General features: G+C 44.6%; 1 long non-coding RNA gene across 4 annotated transcripts; it reads right to left on the minus strand.

The window, feature by feature from the left end:
* Window positions 1–13282: 13282 nt before the first annotated feature.
* LOC129380614 (uncharacterized) lies at window positions 13283–24628 on the minus strand. Of its 4 annotated transcripts, none has more exons than XR_011893753.1 (5): window positions 24175–24628; window positions 23334–23424; window positions 19007–19192; window positions 17034–17195; window positions 13283–13388 (listed from the first exon to the last, which is right to left on the minus strand). It is a non-coding gene; the product is annotated as an uncharacterized lncRNA (long non-coding RNA). The 4 variants fall into 4 exon arrangements; XR_011893754.1 differs by lacking the exon at window positions 24175–24628 and adding an exon at window positions 23571–24168; XR_008608793.2 differs by lacking the exon at window positions 24175–24628 and having other exon boundaries at window positions 13283–13385; window positions 23334–23541.
* Between the last annotated feature and the right edge of the window lie 276 nt (window positions 24629–24904).

Here is a 24904-nt window from a genome sequence, read left to right on the forward strand (position 1 = left end):
GCTCTTTGCGCGGTCCTTAAGTTGTTCTCAAGCTTCTTTGCCAGTATCCAAGCCTCTGCGCCATATGTCAGTACTGGTAAAATGCACTGATTGTACACCTTCGTTTTCAGTGATGATGGTAAGCTTCCAATCAGAAGCTGAGAATGTCTGCTGTATGCGATCCAACCCATTTTTATTCTTCTATGAATTTCCTTCTCATGATCAGGGTTCCCTGTGATTAATTGACCAAGGTAAATGTACTCCTTCACAAACTCTAGAGGCTGACTGGCGATCCTGAACTCTTGTTCCCTTGCCCGGTTATTCATCATTATCTTTGTATTCTGCATATTAGCCTTCAACCCCACTCACACTCTCTCTGTTAAGGTCCTGAATCATTTGTTGTAATTCGTCTGCATTGTTGGTGAATAGACAATTTCATCGGCAAACCGAAGGTTGCTGATATATTCGCCGTCGATCCTTATACTCCTAAGCCTTCCCAGTTCAATAGCTTCAATACTTCTTCTAAGCACGTAGTGAATAGCATTGGAGAGATTGTATGTCCCTGTCTGACCCCTTTCTTTATCGTACCTTCTTGCTTTTCTTGTGTAAAATTAAGGCAGCTGTAGAACCTCTGTAGATATTTTCTAAGGTATTTACGTAAGCATTCTGTACTTCTTGCTTACGTAATGCCTCTATGACTGCTGGTATCTCTACTGAGTCAAATGCCTTTTTGTAATCTATGAAAGCCATATAGAGAGGCTTATTGTACTCTGTGGATTTCTCGATAACCTTATTAATGGCGTGGATGTTATCCATTGTAGAGTATCCCTTCCTGAAGCCAGCCTGTTCCCTTGGTTGAGTAAAGTCCAGTGTTGCCCTTATTCTATTGGAGATTATTTTGGTAAATATGTTATATAATATGGGGAGTAAGCTAATGGGCCTATAATTTTTCAATTCTTTACCGTCAACCTTTTTGTGGATTAGTATAATGTTTCCATTCTTCCAGTTTTCTGGTACCCTTGCAGTCGATAGACACTTCGTATAAAGAGCCGCCAATCTTCCAAGCATGATGTCTCCTCCATCTTTGATTAAAACGACTGTTATTCCATGTTCTCGAGCATCTCTTCCTCGTTTCATGTCTTGCAAGGCCCTTCTGACTTCATCGCTAGTTATAGGAGGAGTTTCTGTATCCTGTTCATTACTGTTTCTAATTGAGGTGTACTGACTCCTCTGGGTACTGTACAGGTCGGTATAGAATTCTTTCGCTGCTTTTACTATATCTTCGAGGTTGCTGATGCTATTACCCTGCATATCTTTCAGTGCATACATCTTGGTTTGTCCTATGCTAAGTTTCCTTCTCATTGATTTCAGGCTGCGTCCATTTTTTACGGCTTCTTCAACCTTTCTCTCGTTATAGTTTCGAATATCATTTATTTTCGCCTTGTTGACCAGTTTTGACACTTCCGCGAATTCTATCTTATCTCTTGAGTTGGACACTTTAATTCTTTTTGTCGTTTCTTTATTAGGTCCTTAGTTACTTGGGAGAGCTTGCCTACTGGTTGCCTTGGTGCCTTGCCTCACACTTCAACTGCTGCCTCTGAAGCCAGCCTAGTTACGGTTTCATTCATTACCTCTATGTCATCTTCATCTGTCTGTTCTAAGGCTGCATATTTGTTCGGAAGTAGCAGCCTGAATTCGTCTGCTTTTACCCTTACTACCTCTAGGTTGACCTGTTTCTTCTCGACCAAATTTACTCTTTCTCTCTTCAAATTGAGATAATCCTAGCCCTCACTAGCCTATGATCACTGCACTTTAGCCTACCTATCACTTCTACATCCTGCACTATGCTGGGATCGGCAAAAAGTATGAAATCAATATCATTTCTTGTTTCACCATTAGGGCTTTTCCAGGTCCACTTTTTGTTCCAACGCTTCCTGAAGAAGGTGTTCATTATTCGCGGCATATTCCTTTCTGCGAATTCTATCAACATCTATCCTCGAGTGTTCCTACAATCCACGCCTTAGTTGCCAATTGCTTGTTCACCAGCCTGCTTTTCCCCCACTTTCGCATTGACGTCACCCATTACTCTACAGTATGCTGAGTTTGCACTTTTCTCGTTGCTGATTCAACATCTTCATATAACTGTTCTATTTCTTCACCGTCATGACTGGAGGTTGGAGCGTAGGTTTGTACTACCTTTATTCTATACCTCATATTCAGCTTTATTACGACTACTGCTTCCTTCTCATTAATGCTGTAGAATTCGTCAATGTTGCCCGCTATGTCCTTATGGATTAGGTATCCTACCCGGCATTGCTTTTTACCTGGGAGATCTCTTTAGCTGAGGATATGTCCGCTATTCAGCAATGTATAAGCCTCACCAGTTCTTCTAGTGTCACTAAGGCCGATGATAACCCAAAAAATGTCGGATAGTTCCTCAAAGAGTCATGCTAAGCTCGCCTCACTCTACAGAGGTCGGCAATTAAAGGTTGCCAGGGTCAGTTTACATTGGCGGCTTGTCCGGACTTGGAGATTCTTTGCACCCTCTGCTGCGTTACAGGTCCGACCGCCGCCTGGGTCAGGTGCTCCGCAGCTGCTGGGGACTGAGGGTCATTAGTTAATTGTAGGAATCATTCTATACGTGTTTTCATTTCGCAATATATTGAGGCATCGCACCTATCACCGCACCGACGTGCTCGGCAACACATTCGGGTTTGACGTACGTAGAAGATCGCCGAAGAGCATGCAGCTCGACTAGCGAAAAGACGAGCGTCCAGTACCGTTCCCAAATCAACGTGGAGTCGGCGGAGCAACGAGAACAAACAATAAGATAAACAATGACGGCAGAAACGAGGGAAAGAACGCCCGCTCGAAATATGGGTTCGCTTCGTGGAACGAGGGTCATTTTTTACCTTTGCTCCTCTACAACTTGTCCTGCAGCACCTTGGTTTCACTTTCGGGAAGCTTTTTAACCGTGGGTAAACGAACTAACAGGTGTCCACAATGCTTCGTGCTAGTGACCCCTGCAGCGTCCTGGAGTTCTCCTTTTCAACAGCGGACAGTCGTGCAGTTTGATGAGCGTTCCTCGCATACTGTTAAAAGCGAGGGCAGTCGCAGAGATGGTGCGCTACAGTTTTGCCGCACGCACAGAACCGCGTCTTTGGGCCATGCCACAATAAGAATGTGTGTCCGTCCAGTCGACCAAAAATGATCTGGAGCGAATGTTACAGGCGCTGCCAAATCGAAAATTGTAGGTTGGCGATATCATCCAAACGAATGGCATGGTGCAATGGGTACGCGCTAATTCACATGGTAGAAACTTCGAGGATAACGTGGATTTGAAAGGAAGCTAAGGATGATGCGCGAGCGATGGAACGGAAAGTGAAAAGCGCATGCAGGGTTTCAGAGGTAAGAAGATGCCAATGTGAATTGTAGGATAAACGCTGGTAGCTGATATTCTAGTTTATATTAAAAGAAAGTATAGTGTGATTGGGGCAGGCCATGTAACGTGTAGGTAGAGCAGATAACAGATGGTCCGTTTGAGTGTCAGAATTGATGGCAAATGAATTAAACAAAAACAGTTGAAGTCGTCAGCGGATTATATGAGAGTGATAAGTAATACGCAGCACAGGATGGCTGGTGGTCGCTGGGAGAGGGCCTTCGTCCTACAGTGGACTGAAATTGGTTGATGATCATAATTGCGACAATGGCAATTGTGCTGATGTGTTCGTGAATGCCGCTACAAGCTTCGAGCCGTATACAGGCGACATATTTAAGTGGTGTTTCACTGTGAACGGTAAGCCAGACGGCATGACGGAGCTGCAGGTATATAGACTCTATAAAGGAACTCAAGGCGAGGTTTGTGAACTTGGTTAAATTTTCAGCGGGCGAATGAACTAGCCGCGGTATCCACTCTCGAAAACGGGATGGCAAGGATGGTAAAACTTGCCAGTAGCATATCCCTCGTACGGCTTGTGGACACAAACGCACCATGCCTTTGCCGTATTTCGCCATTAACGATAGGTAAACAGCGGGCGCAGTGAGTCAATCAGATCGCCGCGCAGTAAGTCACGCCACTGCTTCGATCCCCCGCTCAGCAATGTCTCCTCCCTGTCTGCCTAGCTATTTCCCTTCCGCTCCAGCACAGGCAGGAGTTAATTGCCCGCCTGAGAAACGCCGTCTGGTGCAGACCGTTTTCCCGTGGCCGCGCTCAGGGCTTTTTCATATTCAGGAGGCGTCACGCGGGTTTGTTGCCAGGAGTTGTAGCGGTAACAAGTGCTCGTTTGAGCAGCGTTGCCAAGAAAAAAAACAAACATCCCTTAGGGTGTTGCCTCGGCTCGGCTGTTTCACAGCCAGTTTTCAACTTTGACTGATGTGCAGGAATATTGCAGGTAGCATGGTGTCGAAGACGACTCAATAAATAATATAAACAAGATCGCGATTATATATATATATATATATATATATATATTATTAGATTTGGCGGTCGGGCTTGTAGGACGATCGGAGAAACTTGGGGCGACAGGACTAGGCGAGCAGCATTTATTTGCAGTATTTAGTTGAACATGGGATACATTGCACAGTCTATGCGTGACTCCCAAATGGAGCCCGCAAGACGAAGCATACAGCAATCGAGCACACAACTCACGAGTACATTTCGAGCACAGAGCACGACGACGAGCACACACTAGCAGCCGACAATCGCTGCTTATAAGCACTCCGCTCGACGTCATTGTTCGACGTCATCGCAGACTACACGCCTTTTTGGAGGAGGAGGGCTCACACACACGTGCCGCACAGGTTTCAGTGCTCTCTCGAGGGCCGACGACCTTTGCAGCGCAGTCATCGTGGTATTCATTGTCCTGCGTCCCCGTAGTCAGTGGTCACGCCCGAAATTCCAGAGCGGACGTAGTCCGCAGTTCTCCAAAGCAAGTTCACGGTTGGTTAGCGCTGTCCTCGCTGGTTCTCTGAAGGGCGCCCCCACCCCGGATCGATCGACGCACCTGCAGCGGGCTGAAATAGCTTTGAGGGCAGTACCCCTGCAGGCCGATCCTAACAATATATATATATATATATATATATATATATATATATATATATATATATATATATATATATATATATATATGAGAGATTTGTCGGGGACAACGGAGCCCTAACATGTATAACGTCGCTGCAGCAGAATTACAGCGCGGTTAGTTATAACATTTTTTGCCTGCAGTCATGAGATCCCCCGCTCGGTGAATGTTCGGGCACGCAACATGTATCAGCAGTGGGAGGCCAGCTTGTTATAAAAGGATCTTGGATCGCTTTTCATACAAATACAGTGGTCCTTAAAGCTTTCTCACTCGTCCATCCTCCCTTTCAAGCTGAAAGGTACGCTTGCTGCGGAGTTGGGCGGCAGCTTGTTATCCATTGTCTGGAAGTCGAGAAGAAGCGCGAGGAGGACCCCATCGCTTTGTTTTCCATCGCTACAGCTTCTGGTGGGCTGTTAGGGTTTGTATGCAGAGGCAGGGATATGGAGCGGCCGCTTGTCGATTACCGTGGCTCTGTGGTGTGTCATGGTATTAGAGGCTTCAAAATATTTACTCGGTGTGGCTTATGCGAAAAGAGTGGAATTTTCGCACTGCTTGGACTGCACAGCCAGTTTGTCGAGACCATAATGCTTGCCGCACTTGCTGCTTCAACTCTGAATTTCACGCTGCGAGCCCAGGCTTCACGATGACTCAACTGTCAGTGATTTCAATGAACTTTTCGGAGCTTGAATAGGAAAGTAGGAATAGGAATAGAGGCGAAAGGTATAATCAGCGAAGGGGGCGAAATGTGTCAGTACACCGTCGATTGTCCTATCAGATAAAGAAATCTGCTTGAATTCCTCAGCGCGATAGAAAGCGTTACGTGGCTCTTTGGTGATGTATGAAGACGGAAATTTTCAATAAATTTCAGTTGCTAGAGCGCTCCCGTTCGTTTATCCGTGTGCCTTCCAGTGTCCGTGTCTTAGAAAGCGCAACCTTTACCAGCATGCAATTTCAACTTGCCCAAGAAACTGCACTCTTAGAAAAGGAAAGGCGTAGACCTATACAGCTTACTCTCAAGGTTGCTGGCTCTTTTCGTCCTTTATTAAGAAGTCTAGCAGCCCGTGGCAACAGTGGGAAAGCGCGCTCGGCAAGGCATAAATTCCAGCATGTTGGCTACTGGTTCAAGAGGTTACTTGGATTCGTACTATAGCACTTGCTTCTTAAAGGGGTGGAGACATGACAATTTTCGTCCATGCGTTCTTCAATTCAAGCGTTGCGTACTGCTTGAGGAAGCACGATACACACCGCGGAATTCATATATACCCGATAAATAATTTAATAATAGCATTATTATACCGAGCGATTTCGGTTTCTGGGCTCCGGGTGAGGCTATGACGTCATAGGAGAGGAAACGCAACACGGCTTGGTCACGTGGGTCACAAAAATAGTGACGTAAAACTGTGCTGCGTCGTCTGCTCGCGCATACGCGTGCTCTGCCAGCAGAGGTAAACAACTGGCGATTCGAAGTGCATGTCGCGATTATTATAATTATTCCAAAGAGCGACAACAACGGTAAGAAAATATTGCGGCTTGTGAGAGTCGGTGATTGATTCCGAAGCGCCGTAAGCTTTAGCTTTGAAGTGAACCGGAAAAGGCCTAGCGACGATATCGGCGGCGCCGAACGATCAGAGGCGGTGAGGCTCCTGTCGGTGCCAGAGTGCCCATTCCTCAGTCGCTGATTGGCCGCTTCGCCGTACGTTTGCCGCACAAATAGGTCCCGGGCCCCTCCTCTCTACGGCAAGGAAATCACGCCGTTCGCGAGCAAAACCGCCGTCGCACGGGGGCCCGCGAAGGCAAACAGCATGCGGCGAGTTTCCGTGACGGTAACGTGGACGGGCATTCACATTGAGAAAGGCCAAGCGAACGAGAGACCGCTCCGAGCTGCCGAACTATGCGACTATATATGCGAGGAGAGAAGCGGACAACACGAACGCCGCATATCCTGGTCCCTTTCGGAGTCGGCCGGCTAGTGTTACACTCAACGTGCAAAGGCCCGTTGTTGCATATGGGTCGCAAGCCCCAAGGGTAGCGTTGGCCTGGCGGCCTGGGGCACAACTGGAAGCATCCGAAGGTCCTGGCAAAGCATGAGTCGACTGCTAACAGAACAACTTGTTTATTCTAGCATCGCAAAAGAGCGTCCGGTCAGGTCGACCGAAGTGGAGAGACGGGAGAACACGTTACTAGACGGAAGAAATCGGAGCCTCTCTCGGCGTCCGGGGGCAGCTGCTTTTTATTCGCAACTTTCACGAACGGTGGCGCCGTCGTGCGGCGGCGGCCGGAAACAATCGAAAGATTATACGCGCCGCTGGCTGCCGCCTGTTCGGGTAGCGTATTGGTGTTGTGTACGCTTTTCCTTCACTTTTGGGTGATGTTTTAACGCGTTCAAAGCTCCCGTGGGATCGTGAAGGACACTTGACATGCTCAGAATGATCAAACGTAGAAGTAACCGTATTTGCTGCGTGCCGCGCGGTAGTTATGCGGTCGGTGATGTGAGCTTTCACTCATTCCCACCTGCTGCGTCTATGAGGAAGAAATTGATTATTAAGCTGCGGATTGGCAAAGCTGTCACAGAAGCGATGAAGGTTTGCAGTGCGCACTTCATGCCGGAGGACTTTTTTTTTTTTGGAATACGACAGATGACTGACGATTCCGAGCACTTGAAATCGCGAATAGACGCACCTCGATAAAGACACAGGCATAGCTCTATATTACGTGCAGGGAAAGAAATAATGCTCAATCTTAACTCAAATGTGTTGTAGGATGATTGATGCTTGCGTTCTTGCCACTCATGCCTTTGCGGCTGCGTTGGAGCGCTTTCTCCGTGAAGCCTTGTACCTGCTTCAAAATTTCTTGTTCTCGTTTATGCATTCGTGCTCTGCAACGCCGGCTTGACATTCCACCATTTTCGAACAGAGAGATGAGTTTCTCGTTTGTGCACCGAAGCAAAGTGACGCAGGCGTCGAGGGAACTGGAATTCGTACCTCGTCTGGCACGATGCGCGGCTGCAAGGTGTGCACAGGCGCGCATGACTGCACTTGTAAGCTAACAAATCCTAGTCCAACAAACGTTAAACTACTGTGCAGTGTTCGCGTAGCGAACCCTCAGCTGATCTGCGTGTATATTATTTTATGAAGATAACTGGAAAAATGAAGGGAGCATTGCCACAGACCGGTAAATATCGCCTATGTATCGCTTGATCTGGCAAGACGCGGTAGGACTCACGCAGGCTGTAAAACTACCTCAAGACTGTAGCTTGCACAGCACGCATAAAGCGGAATAACTAAATTACAAGGGTGAACGTTTATCGTATTAGCTCGCAAAAGCGGTCCGGTATGGTTTTTTGTTTACTTCTCGTGTTCAACATCTAGCTTTGTGAACACGGGCAGTGATAACTAGACAAGAAATTTTCGCACACAAAACGCTGCTTTAGGGCTGCTTTTCACGCCGTCGATGTAAAGGACTTCGGTAGCGCGACACCAGGAAGGTTTCTTTTTTTCTCGACACGGCGGCTTATTCAAGCGGTCCAAGTAACAACTTGCAGAGAGCACCACACCGTATAAACGTTCATGCTACCCGTTCAAAGAGGTCAAATTAATAGAATAGCAAATAGAAAGCACGGTCACTTCTCTTAATAACACCGTCATGGTAAAACTGAAAACACAGCTCGTGTGGTTTGCTTCGAAGCCGCGAAGTTTGTATGCAAAGGCCTTCAACAGTCACGGACGTCGACGTGCACGCTTTTATGCCGCAGCACACACGATGACCAGCGTCAGGACTTCCTCGCCTTCAAGCAGGCTTCGAATCCTGCGTTCTGCTCACCCAATGTGAGCCATTACGCAGGCTAACGACAGCGGGTGTTTAAATTGAAGAGACATTTCAACATGACGACGCGAAACAACATGTCACTGAGCAAGACGACCGCAGCACTGCACCAGACTGCACCGACTGCTCTAGTTCTTAATCTCTCGGACAGCCATGTTGGATTTAAGGTGGCGCCCCCTATAGGCCGTGAAAGTTGCGAATACTCTCGGAGTTGAGGGCAAGGAGGAACGTCTCGGGATGAGGTCACGTGACGGCGGCGCTCGGGCACGTTGAGACTAGAAGGTGACGCATCCGCCGGGCCGGCGCCGGTCAGTCCTCCTCGCTTCACACTTCGGGAGCTCCTCTTCCCGGCTGCCGCGCTTTGACAAGCGTGGGCACCAACATGCACACACACACACACACGCACACACGAATACACGTGGCATTGAAACATGCCTGGACGCGCTTGGCGGGGAGGCGTTGCGGCAGCGCTGAACGGGCCAAAATGTCCGCCGCTTTGAATGAAGCCCCGGCGTCCGTTGCATCCCCGCCGGCTATACCGCGCGTCGTAGGCGAAACGTAACACCGTCCGCACGGCAACTCGCCGCACGCAGTTTGCCGTTCGCGGGCCGCCGTGCGGCGTTCGTGGTGTCCACTTCTCTCCTACTGTGTCCGTGTCTGCACGCCTTACCCCCTCTTTGCATTAAGAAAGGACTTCTATATGCCTCTAGCTCGGTCATAGTGGAGGCTATGCTCGGTCGCTCGGCTCAGCAGGCTCCGTAATCGGCATTTCATCGCTACTCATCATACGTCACGTTTTTGTGCTAGTGTGCTAAGACGTCAATATTTTCGGTCCTCCGCTGTGACGTCAAAACTGCCGCGCTAGCGATAGGTCTCGACCACGAGAAGGAGCTTTTAATGACTTTTTGGTGCTGAATTAAAATTATTTTGAAATGTTTGCAGCGTCCAATACCTCGTTGTGGGTGTCCTTGCATACGGAAGCAGCCTACAACATACTTTTTATAGCCTCAAAATTTGGTGTCCCAACCCCTTTAAGGCAGAGTTTTCTTTGCCTACTACTACGCAGGAGTTTGGGGTGGGTGCTTTCCTCGCCGAAGTATATATACTCACTGCGCGATCGCTCTGCCAGTCTAATATATTAGACTGGCGGAGTGGTCGCGATGCCACATAAATCGGCTTATACACCCATCTGTGCTGGCCACGCTGGCCATATATACAGACGTGCCGGTGGCCGGCTCTGCATACTATGCGACATTCCGCAATGAAACAAACAGTACACGCTACCTGATTATTAGAGCGCAGCTCTTAGGCGGCCGTTCTTGCGTTGAGCGTCGGCGTCCCTCGGCGTAACCGAGCGAACGAGAACAGCGAAGGATGAAAAAGCGAACGCAAAGCGCAGCGGCGGATGAAAGACTGCGAGAGCGAAGAGAGCGCGAGGAGAAAAAGCGGAGGAGGAGGGTGCAGCTGAAGGCGTTAGGAGGAAAGCGGAGGAAGCCACCTTAAAGCACCATAAGATGGCGCTCACGTCCGCGAATCCGTGGCAGTGGCGGCACCCGCTGTGCGGTGGAAGGAAAAAAAAAAACCCCAGAAAGCACGCCTTCGCGCATAGTGTTCGCCGGAAGCGTTTCCCGGTATAGGTTAAGGTTGCATAAGCTGCAGTGGCCGGGAAGCGGCAACTGTGTGCCCGGTCTATATATAGTGCCGCGCGTCGCAGCTCTGCCAGTAGATGCGGGGATCGGTGCGATGCCTCAATATATCGCCAATGGAAACACGCATAGAGCTGCGCTCAAATTTCGCATTAGGGAGTATCGTAATCGGGGGTGAATTTTCTCTTTGTAACAAGTTTCCGCCCTCAAGCGCATAATTATTTTATTAAGGCTGAGCTTTCTTGGCCTTCCTCCTCGTGGTTTGTCGTGCCGCCGAGTAATGCGGGCCTGTTTTGGAGGTCTATGTAATCCGCGATTGCGTGGGCGCTTGGGTGGGAGAGCGTCGGTAAGGCGGAGCTAATATACTATAAAAAGCCACTTCATGGGAAATATGTGGCATTTGCAAGGGTGTCACGGAACCTATGCGCATTCTCAAAGCCGACAAGAGGCGTCTTGCTGGACAAGCACGCGATCGTTTTGTTGCAAACCGCGGTGCAGAACGCGAATAGTTACAAGCGCTTCACCACAAAGCCAAACGAAACAACGCTTCTGCCTTGAGAGAAGAACGTGGACAGAAACAGAATTAAATTGCCCGCATTACATGTTTTATTGCATCGTACTGAAACGTTTCAACAAAGCTGCGCTTAATGTAGAAAGAAGGAGAGAATCAAAGCGCCTCGTCCTGTCTTCTCTCTACGTTCATGTCTTTGTGCGCTTTTACAACTTCAAGATGAAAGAAGGAAAGGTAGATATATACCTATATAACGTCGATTCGAACAAATGCGTAGGACATCTGCCGTCTGTTTTTGTTGCATTTAAAGTTCGAAAAGATTTTAAAAAAAAGAAAAAAAGAAGGATCACCTTTGGCAGTCAGGGATGTTCCGCTTTTTCTGGGGAATTTCTGGACGAGGCCTAAATTACCTGGATGATACGTCGCAATTTCCAGGTAGCTAATTAGGAAGATTTATTAATGAACGCCTAACTATACGCCATGATGCGCGTGTTATAATGACAGAAAGAAAGCTGCGTGTTAATGAATATGTATCCACTAATCCATACATTTCTAACAAGAACCAATTTCGAGGTATCCGTCACCAAAATCTGCTAAAAACAATGCACTGGCGTTACGCTTAAGGTCACGCCGAACAGCTAGTGCAAGGGAGGCTTTTGGGAAACGACTAAATGGAACGCCGATGTGTTTCGCGGGTGGATATTTCGAAAGTGGCGCTATATAGTCTTATAGGATTTCTCCTAGAGAGACGTTACACTTTACAACTGCCGGGCTTCAATTTCACAAATTCAACACGTATGCTAAAGCAAAAAAAGAAAAAAATAAACGTTTGATGGAAGTTTGTTAATCATTAACTGAACATTGCGACTTTTTGTGCGAATAATTCAGCGAGTAATGCTCTTCAGGTAATCCGCCTGAACAGACCGAATTGCGCTGTATGCTCTTGGTGATGTAAAAAAGTACGTTTGAACTAAAAGAAAAACGCACGGTATAATGAACGCGTGGCTGCTTTCGGACCTCGCGGGGCACGCCGAACTCATCACTACTGAAATGTATCTGACCTAGGAAAGTCGCATGTTTGTGAACAAAGGCGGTATTGTGACGGATAGTGCAGAAACACGCGCGATTATGTGGTGCGGCAACAGTGTAGACAAATAAGAGTGGATTAACAGACACTGATTCCCTCCTCGTTCGCTAACCACCTCTTCGGTTATTCTTGTCGTCGGGAGACGCTTGACAGATGTGCCCCCACGTATCATGCCCGGATTCCATAACGCGCCTCGCCTTAAAACGAAGCCTTCATCGCCGCAAGGCCGCACTGTGCGACTTGTGAAAGTTTCTCGACTAAGGCGCCCAAGCTTACTTCTTAGTTTCCTTCTGGAGAAGCGCTTCTCCACGTTACTCCTTAGCATCGATTCCTACTATCGCCACTGTTGTCTTCTTCTGGCTACGAATACGGCTGTGTATTGTGCCCGTAGCCGACTAAGTACACTGTAAAAAAAATTTTCCTTACTTTACAGAAAATTTGCTGGTAATTTGTGACCGAACACTCTTCCGTAAATTAAGAACGGTCATTTCCGTAGAACGGACAACTGTAAAAGAGAGACCGTAATACAAGATACGAGTGCTTCTGTATCTACAAAACGGAAGACTCTGTATTCTGAATCTGTACTATATCCGTTAAAGTACGGTGCTTCTCGTATTCAGAAAACGGAACACACTGTATGCTGAATTTGTACTATAACCGTTAAAATACAGGTGCTTGCCGTATTCAGAAAACGAAAGACTCCGTATGCTAAATCTGTACTATTTCCGTTAAAGTACAGGTGCTTCCCGTATTTCATCTTGCAGAGCATATCCATTGTTCGAAGAATGTGCCATCGGGGACAAAATTGCCCAGGACGTGCGAGAGTCGACCGAATTTTATGGTGCACTATTTGCTGGGATCAGCCGTGCTACCATCTGCATTCGGAATGTGCATACGTGACCCACTGTTTTCAGCGGTCTTGAACAGAAATGCAATTTGGTCAACGCTCGCACTTCCAGGGTACTTTTGTCCACGATAGTACATCGCCTTTAATGCTAATGTCATGAAGGCAGCTCATAGACAAAGCAGCAGGTCACCATTGAGAAAACTGTCTTGTCAACACACTGACATGGCTGCAGAGATAAAACACATTGCACTTTGTGATATGAATGCACTGCATAGCATATATACACAACGGTGCAACATTTCAGTCCTCAAGTTCTTAGATCACAGAAGCAACTTTATTTTCTTCAATCACTCGTCTTGCACTTCTTCCTGGTGAAAGTTGTTCTTGACCCAAAATGCTTGCAAGGATAAACTTGCTGCTGTTAGGAGAAACAAATAGTATTCGTGAATATCCATCCTAAAGAAAGCGGCAAAAAGTATAATCACAGAACACGACAAAGCAGTAACTTCTGTGTTAGAAAAACATGTAAGTAGACCAACATTGTTGGAACAAGGGATGTTGCTATAGCCAACATTTCGACATAGGTGCTCGTCATTAGGGTAGCAAATGTTTTCCTTGGCTGTGTTGTTTTGGATTGTGCATAGCTCAGTGGCCCCTAGCCTCATTGGGGGAGAAGAAACTGGTGCATATAATAGGTCAAGAGAAGCCAAAGTGTTAAAATAAAGGAAGGAAGGGTGTGCTTAGCAGTGGTGATTGTGATGGAGCGGGTATGAGCACTACTGTCAGTTCTTGCAAAGAGTAGGGGTGACCAAAACAGAAAATGATGTACACATGTAAGCAGTCATTATTCCAGTAGACCTAATCTTCCGAGAAGACAAAATAGGTATCAAGATAAACAGTTCGCACTTTTGGAAAAGGAAAACGAAGAATTAAGAAAAATAAATTTTGTATCAAGATGCATCTGGTTAAGATCACTGTAAATGGTAAATGAAGGCACATTACGAATACATATTTTGTTAAAAGCCGATGAAGAAAAGATATATTAACGAAATATTAAAAAATAGGGACATTAAAATTAAACTGGGTATGACCATAAAACAGTAAAGAACAGCCTGTGGAAACAAATGGGATGGACAATATGATAACCAGGTGCAAGATTGCAAAACGTCGAGCGCTGTTTATAATCATGCTGCTGTTGACGGCCTCAAGTTTCTGTCTTCCTGTGGAACCTTTGTCTTACTTGAAGAAGGAAATGGGTCATTTTTTAAACAAGTCAGTTGATATGCAGTTCAAAGCTTCATCGTTATTACATTGAAAGAAAATATTATGGTCAGTTCTCCTGGGTGTGCTTTCATTCACCAGTTATTTCCACCGGTGTAAGCTCAAAATTTACTGGTCTAAATGGACCTTAGCTCCTCGCAAACCATTAGCTGGTCTTTTTTTCAACACAGATGCCTGCACATTATATGTGTTGGCAGGAGTGCTAGCGAACTACATTAAACTTGTTGCCACAACCAAACTGAAACTTGGTAACAGTGATTGAAAAAAAAAAAAACAGCATTCCACAATATTGATTCAAGTCGTCTGGAAAAGTTGCTTAAGTTAATGTACACCCCCCACCCCACCAGACACAATTATACACCACACTCACTCTCATGGTGTCAACCATGCTAATATAGCACTAGGCTTCAAGTAGGAGAATTAGAAGATAACAGGGCACAATGCTTTTTGTTAGAACATCAAATGTGCTTTACATAAATGCTACATTCCAACTAACAAAGGAACAGCCGATAGTGATCAATGCATACGAAAGCTAATGACATACTGTGCAGCAGAATGTTGACGATGAGGTGTTATGCACACAAGTGCACTCATTCACACAAAATGACATCCTGCAGACAAACCTTGTGCCATTACGGTTTGAAAAACACCACAGTGGAAAGCAAAGAGTGCTAAATTTGTTGAAAATTACTAAAAATTATTCGATTATTCATTATCCTTACTGTTCATTAAAGATTCACAGATTGTTCCCTACGGGTGCTGTAAACTGCTTTTATAGTGGTAGCAACAATGATCTGTGGCACAGACAAGAATAAATGCTCATGAAGTTTATTCAAGAGTATACCCTACAAATTACACCCCATTTTACATTCCAATGTGGTAGAAGAGGAAGACAAAAAAAACTACTTTCCCGTGGAGGATGCATACCCCAGAACAGAAGAAAAAAGTATACCCTAACCATTGCTGCTGCAAATGCCTGTGCACTAGCAGTTGCATATAATATGGCGGTTACAATTGTTTTTCCACAAGCACTGCAAGCTGCTGCCAGTTTACCAGTACAGAGCTGTAATAAATTTAGGGCAAGTTAAAGCTCTCTAATGGATTCATCTGATATGACACAATTGGAATGCAATATTCAGCAAATAAGTGAAGAGCGATGTGCCATCCCATACAATGAAACACCTTTGAAGAATCTGAATCACCACCTGCACTCTTAGGCAGTTACACCCTTTGGAGTGCCCCTTCTGCCACACAACAATAATCATTATCTGCCTTGATGTGTTTCCTTTCTTTAAAACGCCACACCCGCTACTTTCCTTTCGGGAATGCTATCATGCTGATAACGCGAATGCCGTTTGTTACTGGAAAGTACAGGGCTCGCAGCGGTAAAGAAAGGCAACGCAACAAGGCAGATGACGATTATCGTTGTGTGGCAGAAGGGGCACTCCAAAGGGTGTAACTTTGCCTAAGAGTGTGGGCAGTGATGAGGTAAAAGAGTGTGTTCTGTGTAAAGTAGTGCACCTGTATAACCTAAAGCTGTGGAGAATGCATTTAGTATCAGCTGTGAAGGTTTCTAATTTTAATTGCACACAGTAAAAACTTCCATGCAGTTCTGCAAAACGCAAACCCCCTACCTTTTTGTTGTTCAAAGGCAATGACACGTAGGGCCACAACATGTACATTATGAGTTTTGTTCCCAAACAATCAAAGTGAATAGCACCACCTTAAGTGTTATGTGCCTTCTGTCTCACATTTTCTGTCAAAAATTGGTAGTGTCAAATGCTGCGATCGGCAGAAAAACGGATTTCTGGAGCAATATAACGTATTAAGTACCGTGATCTCAGTTCTTTCACTGCTGTTTAGGCATTATCGGGTCTTAAAGTAAAAAAACGAGGAATAAATACATGCATATTTTACGTCACAACCCTCATGAGGCATTTAGTAGTCTGGATTATAAAGGATTCCAGATTTACAACGCAGGACAGATTTTATTCCACTGAAAGAATGGCATCATGCCAATGATTCTGCATTTGGTGCTATATTTATTTGTATTTAGTTCCGTTGGAATGTGTGTGTACTGTCAGCGATATTGCTTGACATGTTTTAGATTGACTGTTTTCTAAATTTAGGCAAATTCATACTCGCAAATAACCTTGTATGACACCAAGAACTTGCTTAGCAGGAGTATTTCTAACATTTGCAAGATATTAGGCTCTTGAATGCATATCTCAGCCTGGGGTGCACGCCGCCCCCTAATCTCATCAGCAAGTTTCTGGAACTCATCTACAAGGTATGTTATGATGAATGTAAAGTTGCTTGAATGGGAGAAATAGGGAATTTAAACAGGTGAATTATGCAGCATAAGAATGATGTCAGCAAGAAGCAAGCATCAAGAAGCACTGTCACTCAATGCGCATAGACTATCAAACGCAAGAATTATTTGGGATGATTTAAAATTCTGGCATTGGAACGAAATGTCTTTTATTCTATATATAAACTGATTATTCACTCTACTACCACTACCTTTACCAGAAACATTCATAATCATTATCCTATCTATGCCACATCATCCTAGCTAATATTCAAGCCTTCATAAGCTGCTTTTTTTACTGCTAATTCTCTGTGGGAAAGAGGTGTCCGTATGAAGACCATATCATATACTTATTACCCGTTTTTTGATAAATGATAAGGGAAAAACTTCACACCAAAAACGCGTTGAGCTTGAGCAAGTTCTACGTTTGAAGCTGTTGATTCTTTTTTCCCTTTGCCATCATTGACCCACCTGGTTAGCTAAGTAGACAGAAAAGCTGCAGGAGAAAGGTAGGGGTGCCAAATTAGACTTGTGCTCCAGGGGACCTTTTCACGGTCACTGGAGGAACTGCCTGTGGCCTCGGCATCTTCCTTGAGGGCCATGGCCATGTCTAAGAAACCTTGTCTCCACAGGCTGCATAAAGAAGGATAATTTTCTGAGCCAAGTCTTCTTTTTAAAAGAACCCATTTAAGGTGTATTCGTGGCTTTGCACCACAAAACTGACACATGACTGGCCACTCAAGACACTTTATGTGTATTCGCTGGCTTATTCCTTGGAAAAACACTTTTATGTAGCACACAATGAGTAACAGTAACAAAAAAGTGTATAAGGAGGCTTTCATATTGCTCTACAACTTTTCATTGACACATTTCATTTAATTATTTGAGATATTTATTAACTAATTAAGAATTATGTAATTAGGCAGAATGCAAAATATAATCAGAGTATCTCCAAGCGACGGCAAACAACATTACCTTCATTTTGTCTAGTTACCTCGCATTCACATATTTCTAAATCTTGGTGCACGATAGTTAAGACACCCTGTAGATCAAAAAACAATATTACAATTTTCATAATCATCTCTTGCGTGTTATTGGTGGCTATGGCTGCTTCAAGTTATTCTTTCAGTACGGTACAAGCAGTTTTGAAGTGAAATTGTTTTGCATCGAGGGCAGTAATCTAGAAAATCAAGCAAAAGGTCAAGTTGTGTTCACTATTCAGATGTTTAACTAAGAAGCTGCAGGAAAAGGAAACAGAACACAACACCTTATAAACAATGAAAAATTTGAAAATTTGAACTGAACAAGAAACCAGTTTTTGAAAACACAGAAAAAAGCCAGCAGCTTACGTCGAATACACCCTTGCTATGTACTCCAAGTGAACTTGTTACCGCAATGCTTGGGCACCATACGAACGTAACAGTCAACAACTTTGAGCAGAATATTAACACCACTAAATTAACTGGCCTTTGAAGATTCTTGATCTGAAATCCTCAACGACTTGTTCTGGCGTTTAATCTGTCGAGCTCAATCTGTATTCTCAAAAGGTGGCTCTCGACCATAATTTCTCTAAACGCAACATCAGCTTAAATCTCAAGATAGGGTTGACCTGTAAATAAAGTGGATAATGCATGGCAAACATCATGAACACTCTTACATGTTAACCAGAGGGTTCACTCATGCAGCCATGAAATTGTGATGCAGACACGATATATTGAAGCTGGTTTTGTGAAGTGTTTGATGCTTCCAAGGCTTCTTCTCCAGTTGTGAAAGCTGTCTCCACTAGCCAAATAAGCGATGAGAATAAAAAAAGAACTTCAACATGCTCACAATACGTTGGTCATTTGCAAGTAAACAGCAGCCTTTTTGGGCGCACAGGTTGCCTGGTGCAAATCTGCTATGCCACAGTATTTGCGTTACCCAGTACCAGCCACTTTAAAATGCAATGTGTTCAGAGCCCTTTCCCTCTGTTTTTTTGCTTTGGAAACAGTTTACCATGTGTTCAGTAGGCGTCGAGAAAGGGGACAGAAAACACTGTGCACCAGTGATTTCTAATGTTTTGCTGGATGCAGCACACCGCACCGGATGCAGGTGAAGCCAGTGGAAATGCGGTGTCATGCAGGCGCTTGTCCTGGAAGCAGTGCATATGGTGGACTAACTAGTGCGTGCGATCAGATAATATTGCTGCCGAAAAACTTTGTGGTTTTTCACATTTTAGGAGGTCTCTACAAGTCTGGTAAGCACTTTTATGACAATCTGAACCCGTATACGATAGTGTTCTCTTACATCAAGTTTTTTCTCATTTACCAGTGTTTCCATTGCACGCCACTTATGTTAGCTACACTGTAGACACTGCAATGGAAAAATTCTGGACACCTCGAAACACTGCTTGGGTAGTTTATGGCACATCAGGCAGGCATGTTAGGGGAAGAAATGCCACACACCCGTGCAAACTAAGTGCTGCCGCAATGTTGTGAAGCACCAACTTCCGGGACAAGGTTGGCTTCAGTCGAGGGTGCTCGATGAGCTGTCCGTGACCTGTAGTAGAGATCAGTGGTGTGGACCCTTTTATACTGGCTGTCTTTTCTGGTCGGAACCTTGGCAACAGCTTCCACCATACTTTTTTGAACCTGCAACATGTGCAGAGAAAGTCACATCACTGTGCGTTGATTGTATGGCTTTATTGTTCTACACATTCTATCAAATCATTAAAGAATACAGTTCGCACATTTTTACTACTGTATATAGACAGTCTAGTTGCTAGACACGCGAAACATTACCATCCCTCTGACAGAATGCAACAATAGAAGCGTACACTGTAAAGCTACACTAAAATTTAAATTGATGTGACACCGTATGAGCATACAGTATGCTTACTGTATGCTCTAGCCCTGTGTCAAGTAAAAGTTAATCATCAATCATTTATGGTGTATTTCTACTTATTCTGGGTCATCAAACTGTACAATCAATGTTCCAAGTTTACACATTGTTGGCTTTTGATTGCCTATGTGATCCGTTTCTTACTTACACATGCAGTAATCCCACTGTAATAAGGAAAAAGAGTTAGAAAAAGAAATGCCATGATAATCTTCCACATTTGCTGAGGGCAGGAACAATGGCCAATAGCATGTGGTTGAAGCTACATAAATGCTCAGTTTTCACACAGCTTAATTGTTCAGCAATAAAGAGGTACACTGTGCGCCTCTGTATAACCAATAAAATCTGACTACTTAACACTGTACTAAGGCTGCTGCTTGATAGTGTTCGGCAGTACGGCTTTGGTTTTCTGATATACAGAACTGTTTAGGTACCAGTAGTTTACTCTGCGATAAAATGGAACTTGGAGCACTGGTCATTTGCACATAAATAATGCGACAGCAAATATAACACAAGGATAGGAATATGGGTCTCTTAGAAAAAGTACATACACATTATGAATATAATGTGATGTGATGCCACAATGAAACAGAAAGCAACGCATAGAAGTGGACGGCACTTCCATGCCACCAAGGTTATTGGACAGACAGTACTTCAGAAGTGCCCGCAACACAGTCAAAGAAGGCAAAGCAGCATTTCTTTGCGTTCAACACAATGCATTGGCAGGCTAGTTGGTGCGAATCCATGAATACTTTGTTTAGCGCAAAACAATGGACACAAGAAAGACGACCAGCACAAGGCGCTACTCTCAACTGACATCACTTTATTGCGTCACTCCTTTATAGATAGTAGAATCTAGAAGAACATGTGCAGTGAGCACCATGTCCAGGGACCACCAACAACCGATCACAAGAGCGCACTCATGCGACGGGATCCAAAAAACCATATTGAGCACCGCACAAGGTTAAAGAAGGCACACTAATGCACTGCGACCCCAATGACTGTATGAAAAAAGCTTCCGATAACTCTCGGGCGGTGGTATCACAGCACTTTTTCAAAATCATAGTATTACGAAACATGGCTTTGCACTTCCATATTTTACAATGTTGAGCCAAATGGGAACCTGTGCCTGTTGGTATGGATCGCTTATGTTCGCAATGTTTCGTGATACTACGATTTTGAAAAAGAGCCGTGATACCACCGCCAGAGAGTTATCGGAAGCTTTTTTCATACAGTAATTGGGGTCACAGTGCATTAGTGTGCTTTCTTTACCCTTGTACAGTGCTCAATATGGTTTTTTTGGATTCTGTCCTATGAGTGTGCTCTTGTGAACAGATGTTGGTGGTTCCTGCACATGGTGTTCACAGCGCATGTTCTTCTAGATTCTGCTGTCTACAAAGGAGGGACGCAATAAAGTGATGTCAGTTGAGAGTAGCGCCTTGTTCTGTCGTCTTTCCTGTGTCCATTGTTTTGCACTAAAAAAGCAATTATGTATTCCTTGTGTGTGTTTGAAGACAGCTCCACACGCAGTAGCGATTCCAGTATTGCTGCCCAGTGGTTTAGCTCGCCGCAGCTTGAAGTGCCACAAAATATAAGGAGAGAAACCTGCATTATAGTTTTGTTGCAAACAAGAATATAACGTGAAGTGCATTCTGAGGCCAGAAACTATGGAAAAAAATTTCATGATGCACCACTGTGCAGGGTTTTATAGCAAAGTTAAATACATTTAGTGTAAATATCACACTATGATGGTACACAATGGTGGTAATCTGTAATAATATAAAAGGTGCCTTAATGTTACAACAAAAGTTGACATTACTTAATAATAGCCCTGTAAAATTTAGCATGCAGGGGCACCACTTGGTTAAACAATAGTGATGTAATGTCTATGTACACAAGTATTGCCCATGCATTTCTGCCATTGTCCAAATGGCATAAATGAATGGGTAATACTTGTATACATAGATATTACATCTCTATTGTTTAACGAAGTGGGTAAACTATGTCTGCCTCATACAAGATTAGAATTAAACCATAAATTATATATAGTCACCCTAACAGTAACACCTCATTTGAACTTCACAGTAAGTAGACGTCACCTATTCAAAGTTTATATGTTGAATGTAACGAACCCTCCTTAAAGCAGCGCAGAGCATTCCTCACATTTCCTTACGTACTGAGAATTCAAGTCATCACGGCAACACATATGCTACAACATCGTCACACAGTGCAACTCACGCTTACACTACAGAAATAAACCAAACATGTTTAGGCCACTTGTACTGCAGCATGAGCAATAGTGTCGGGATTATGAAATTCCCCACGAAGACCTCCAGGTTGCCAAGAAACCAGAACGGTTGGCCCCGTGGTACGATTTCACGCAGTTGTGCGACTGGACATTAACACATTTAAGGAAAAGAGACACTCCTCACGACCACATTATACAAGAATTCCGTGCTCTTCAGGACCAATATCAAAATAACATGCGATTCTACACTGACGGGTCCAAAACAAAACAACACGTGGGTGTAGGGTCCGTAACAGAAAAATGGGAAAGAAGTATTCGTCTACCAAAACATGCCTCTGTTTTCACTGCTGAAGTTTACGCTTTATGGGTTGTAGTGAAAAAGATTATCACTGGCAAGCACAAAAACACAGTCATTTACACTGATTCGTTAAGTACACTGAAGGCTCTAAACCTAAAATCTGAGTGTGAACCCCTGTTAGGGGACATACTAAACATGGTCGCACTTAACAAATATGGGAGATCAGTCCACTTCTGCTGGGTACCAAGTCATGTTGGGATACCGAGTAACGAAGCAGCCGATGGATATGCATCAATGGCAGCGAACAAAGAGATAACAAACACAACACTTCCATACAAAGATAGCATCCGTGCGATTAGAAAAGCCTTAACGGCGAAATGGCAACGTGAATGGGACCACTGTGCTGACAACAAACTACATCTCACGAAACCCATAGTTGGCGAGTGGACGTCATGCTACCATCAGGAGCGGTTCATCAATGTAGTTTTATGCCGACTACGCATTGGGCACACACACCTCACACACAATTACTTACTTACGAAAGAAGACACACCAACATGCGAGAAATGTCAACAGCCACAAACAGTTATGCACATATTACTCACATGTACGCAGACTGAAACACACAGACGAAGACTTTTGCACAAATTATATCAACTACACATACCTTTACACCCTGCTCTAATTTTAGGTGATGATCCGCTAGTCCCATTATGTGACGTTTGTAAATTTCTAGACGACACTGGATTTTTACATAAAATATAGATTATTAACAAAGCCTTTTCCTTCATTAACTGGATTTTAAAACACCTCATGTTTGGCGCAGCATAGCCTTAGCCGCTTTTGCGCCATTAAACCCCATTTAACTAACTAAGTAAGTAGACGCCTGTTGATGCCAGCCTCCCCCAATGCTAAACTGTGCTGCATGCTTTACAGAGAAATTATAGTGGTATCACTAAACTCTGAAGCTATTCAGGACTGCAGCATTGTAGAAGACATCTACAAATGTCCCATTTCATGTGTAACAGCCTGAATTGCTTGCACATCTTACCAAGTGCAAATTAAAATTACTTCTCCTTGTTTAGCATTTTTGCCTGCTAGACCACAATCCAATGTCATCAATATATTAACATATTACCTCACAGAACCTAATTTGGCTTATAGATTAACACCTTCGCATACTGCCACAGCTACACTCTGTCATATGCATTGCAATCATAAAGGAGTGCTTGTCCACCAGCACTCCAATGTCACTAACAAAGATCACCTACACAGCTTGATTCAGGTGGCAGGTGGCAGTCATGATTCAGGTGGCAAATAGCTAAGAGAAAAAAAAAGATCCACTCACTTTGAGAGCTACAATACTGCGATAACTTGAGAGAGATGGACCCATTGCAGGCAGCAGACCTCTTCTCAGCTCCAGCACAACAGCAACTTGCCTTTCAGTAAAAGAAAAGGATTGATTAGTAATGATTAGTTACCTTGTTTTTGCTGAGTATCAATACAATCTGACTTTCATGCATATCCACTCTCCGCTTTAGTAACACAACTGAATTATTCGTAAAATAAGAGTCAATGATGATACCATTCGCTTCTCTTGTATGTCCAATTTTTTTCGCACTGATACCCCGTTTACTGCTTGCTTACTGACACGAATGCCTTGACTGCCCAGACATCATTCGAAGCAACACGTCTTGCTGCACTGCAAAAAGTTGCACCGAGGAAACACAGCAGAGCAGCCAGAGGAAAGAACTTTTATTTTTCTGGTCACAATTAAAACGTGCACCCAAGCAAGAAAGTAACGACCACAGGTAGTGAGCGACTGCTATTGCCTCGAACGTTTATTTCCGTATTTTAACAGAAGTTCTTGTATCGGATACAGTATGCTCTCAAGCCAATACAAGCGTCAATACAAGTGCGCAACTGAACGCAGTTTTATTCTACGCTTTTAACGCGAGTGAGCAAAAGGTTAGAAGTACCTCACGGAAACTGCGATCGAGCCGATCGCGCTACGACTGGAATTGATCTGAAAAGATAGGGTGATCCCTTTCCCCATTCATGCGTCAGTTTTGCCCTAAGAAGTTGCATAGTGGTCTTTTGAAACAATATTTCTGTTCGCGACACCGGCTTACCGCACATCACTTTAACACCTACGTTATGCAAACCAAATAAGATTAAAATGGGCTTACTTCATGAGCAAGTTACGAGTGCGCGTAGACTGTTGAACACCCGTTGAGGGCAAGCAGGATATATCCGTGTCCAAGCGCATACGTGCACCCAAACACAGGACAACTCCTTCGATGCCGCAGCGTGCAGAGTTTTGTACACGAAGTGAAAGACATCCAGCGCAAATATCTCCGCGCGATGACGGCAAATGACGAGCGCACAAGCGTACAAAACACAGCGACAAATCCGGAACTTTGCCAATTCGAACGTGCCGAGACCCAAGCAGCGTAACCATCCATCGTTTCTGTTCTTCGCTCCCGATGCGTCAATCTCTCTTCCTTGGAGTCTTGCTTCACTCTTGAGTACAAATCAAGAGATATTTACGGCAAATGAACAACTTTTACAACACGACACGAAAAATTCCGGCTGACTACACATGTGCAGCTCCGTCTGCCACTCCTAACGGACGCGCAGCGCGCGCTGCCGCCTGGTGCCGCCCTCTGTGAGCGCGGATAACAGAATCGGTTTCGTTTTCGCATTTGTGCTCTAGTTACTGCATCGTATCAGTTCAACGAGCACAAGCTATCTTGGCACGCTGGAACGACACGTGCCTTTCCTTGCCCTCTATTTCCACTACCCCCTTTCCCTCGCTCTGGTATAAAATGCCCAGCGCAATAAACATAACAGTTCACTGTTGTCTTGAAACGCCTGCTGTTGGTTTCTTCGACCGGGACCCGGTCGATACAGTTACTG

The sequence above is a fragment of the Dermacentor andersoni genome, chromosome 1 (genome assembly GCF_023375885.2).
Source record: "Dermacentor andersoni chromosome 1, qqDerAnde1_hic_scaffold, whole genome shotgun sequence".
NCBI classification, from domain to species: domain Eukaryota; kingdom Metazoa; phylum Arthropoda; class Arachnida; order Ixodida; family Ixodidae; genus Dermacentor; species Dermacentor andersoni.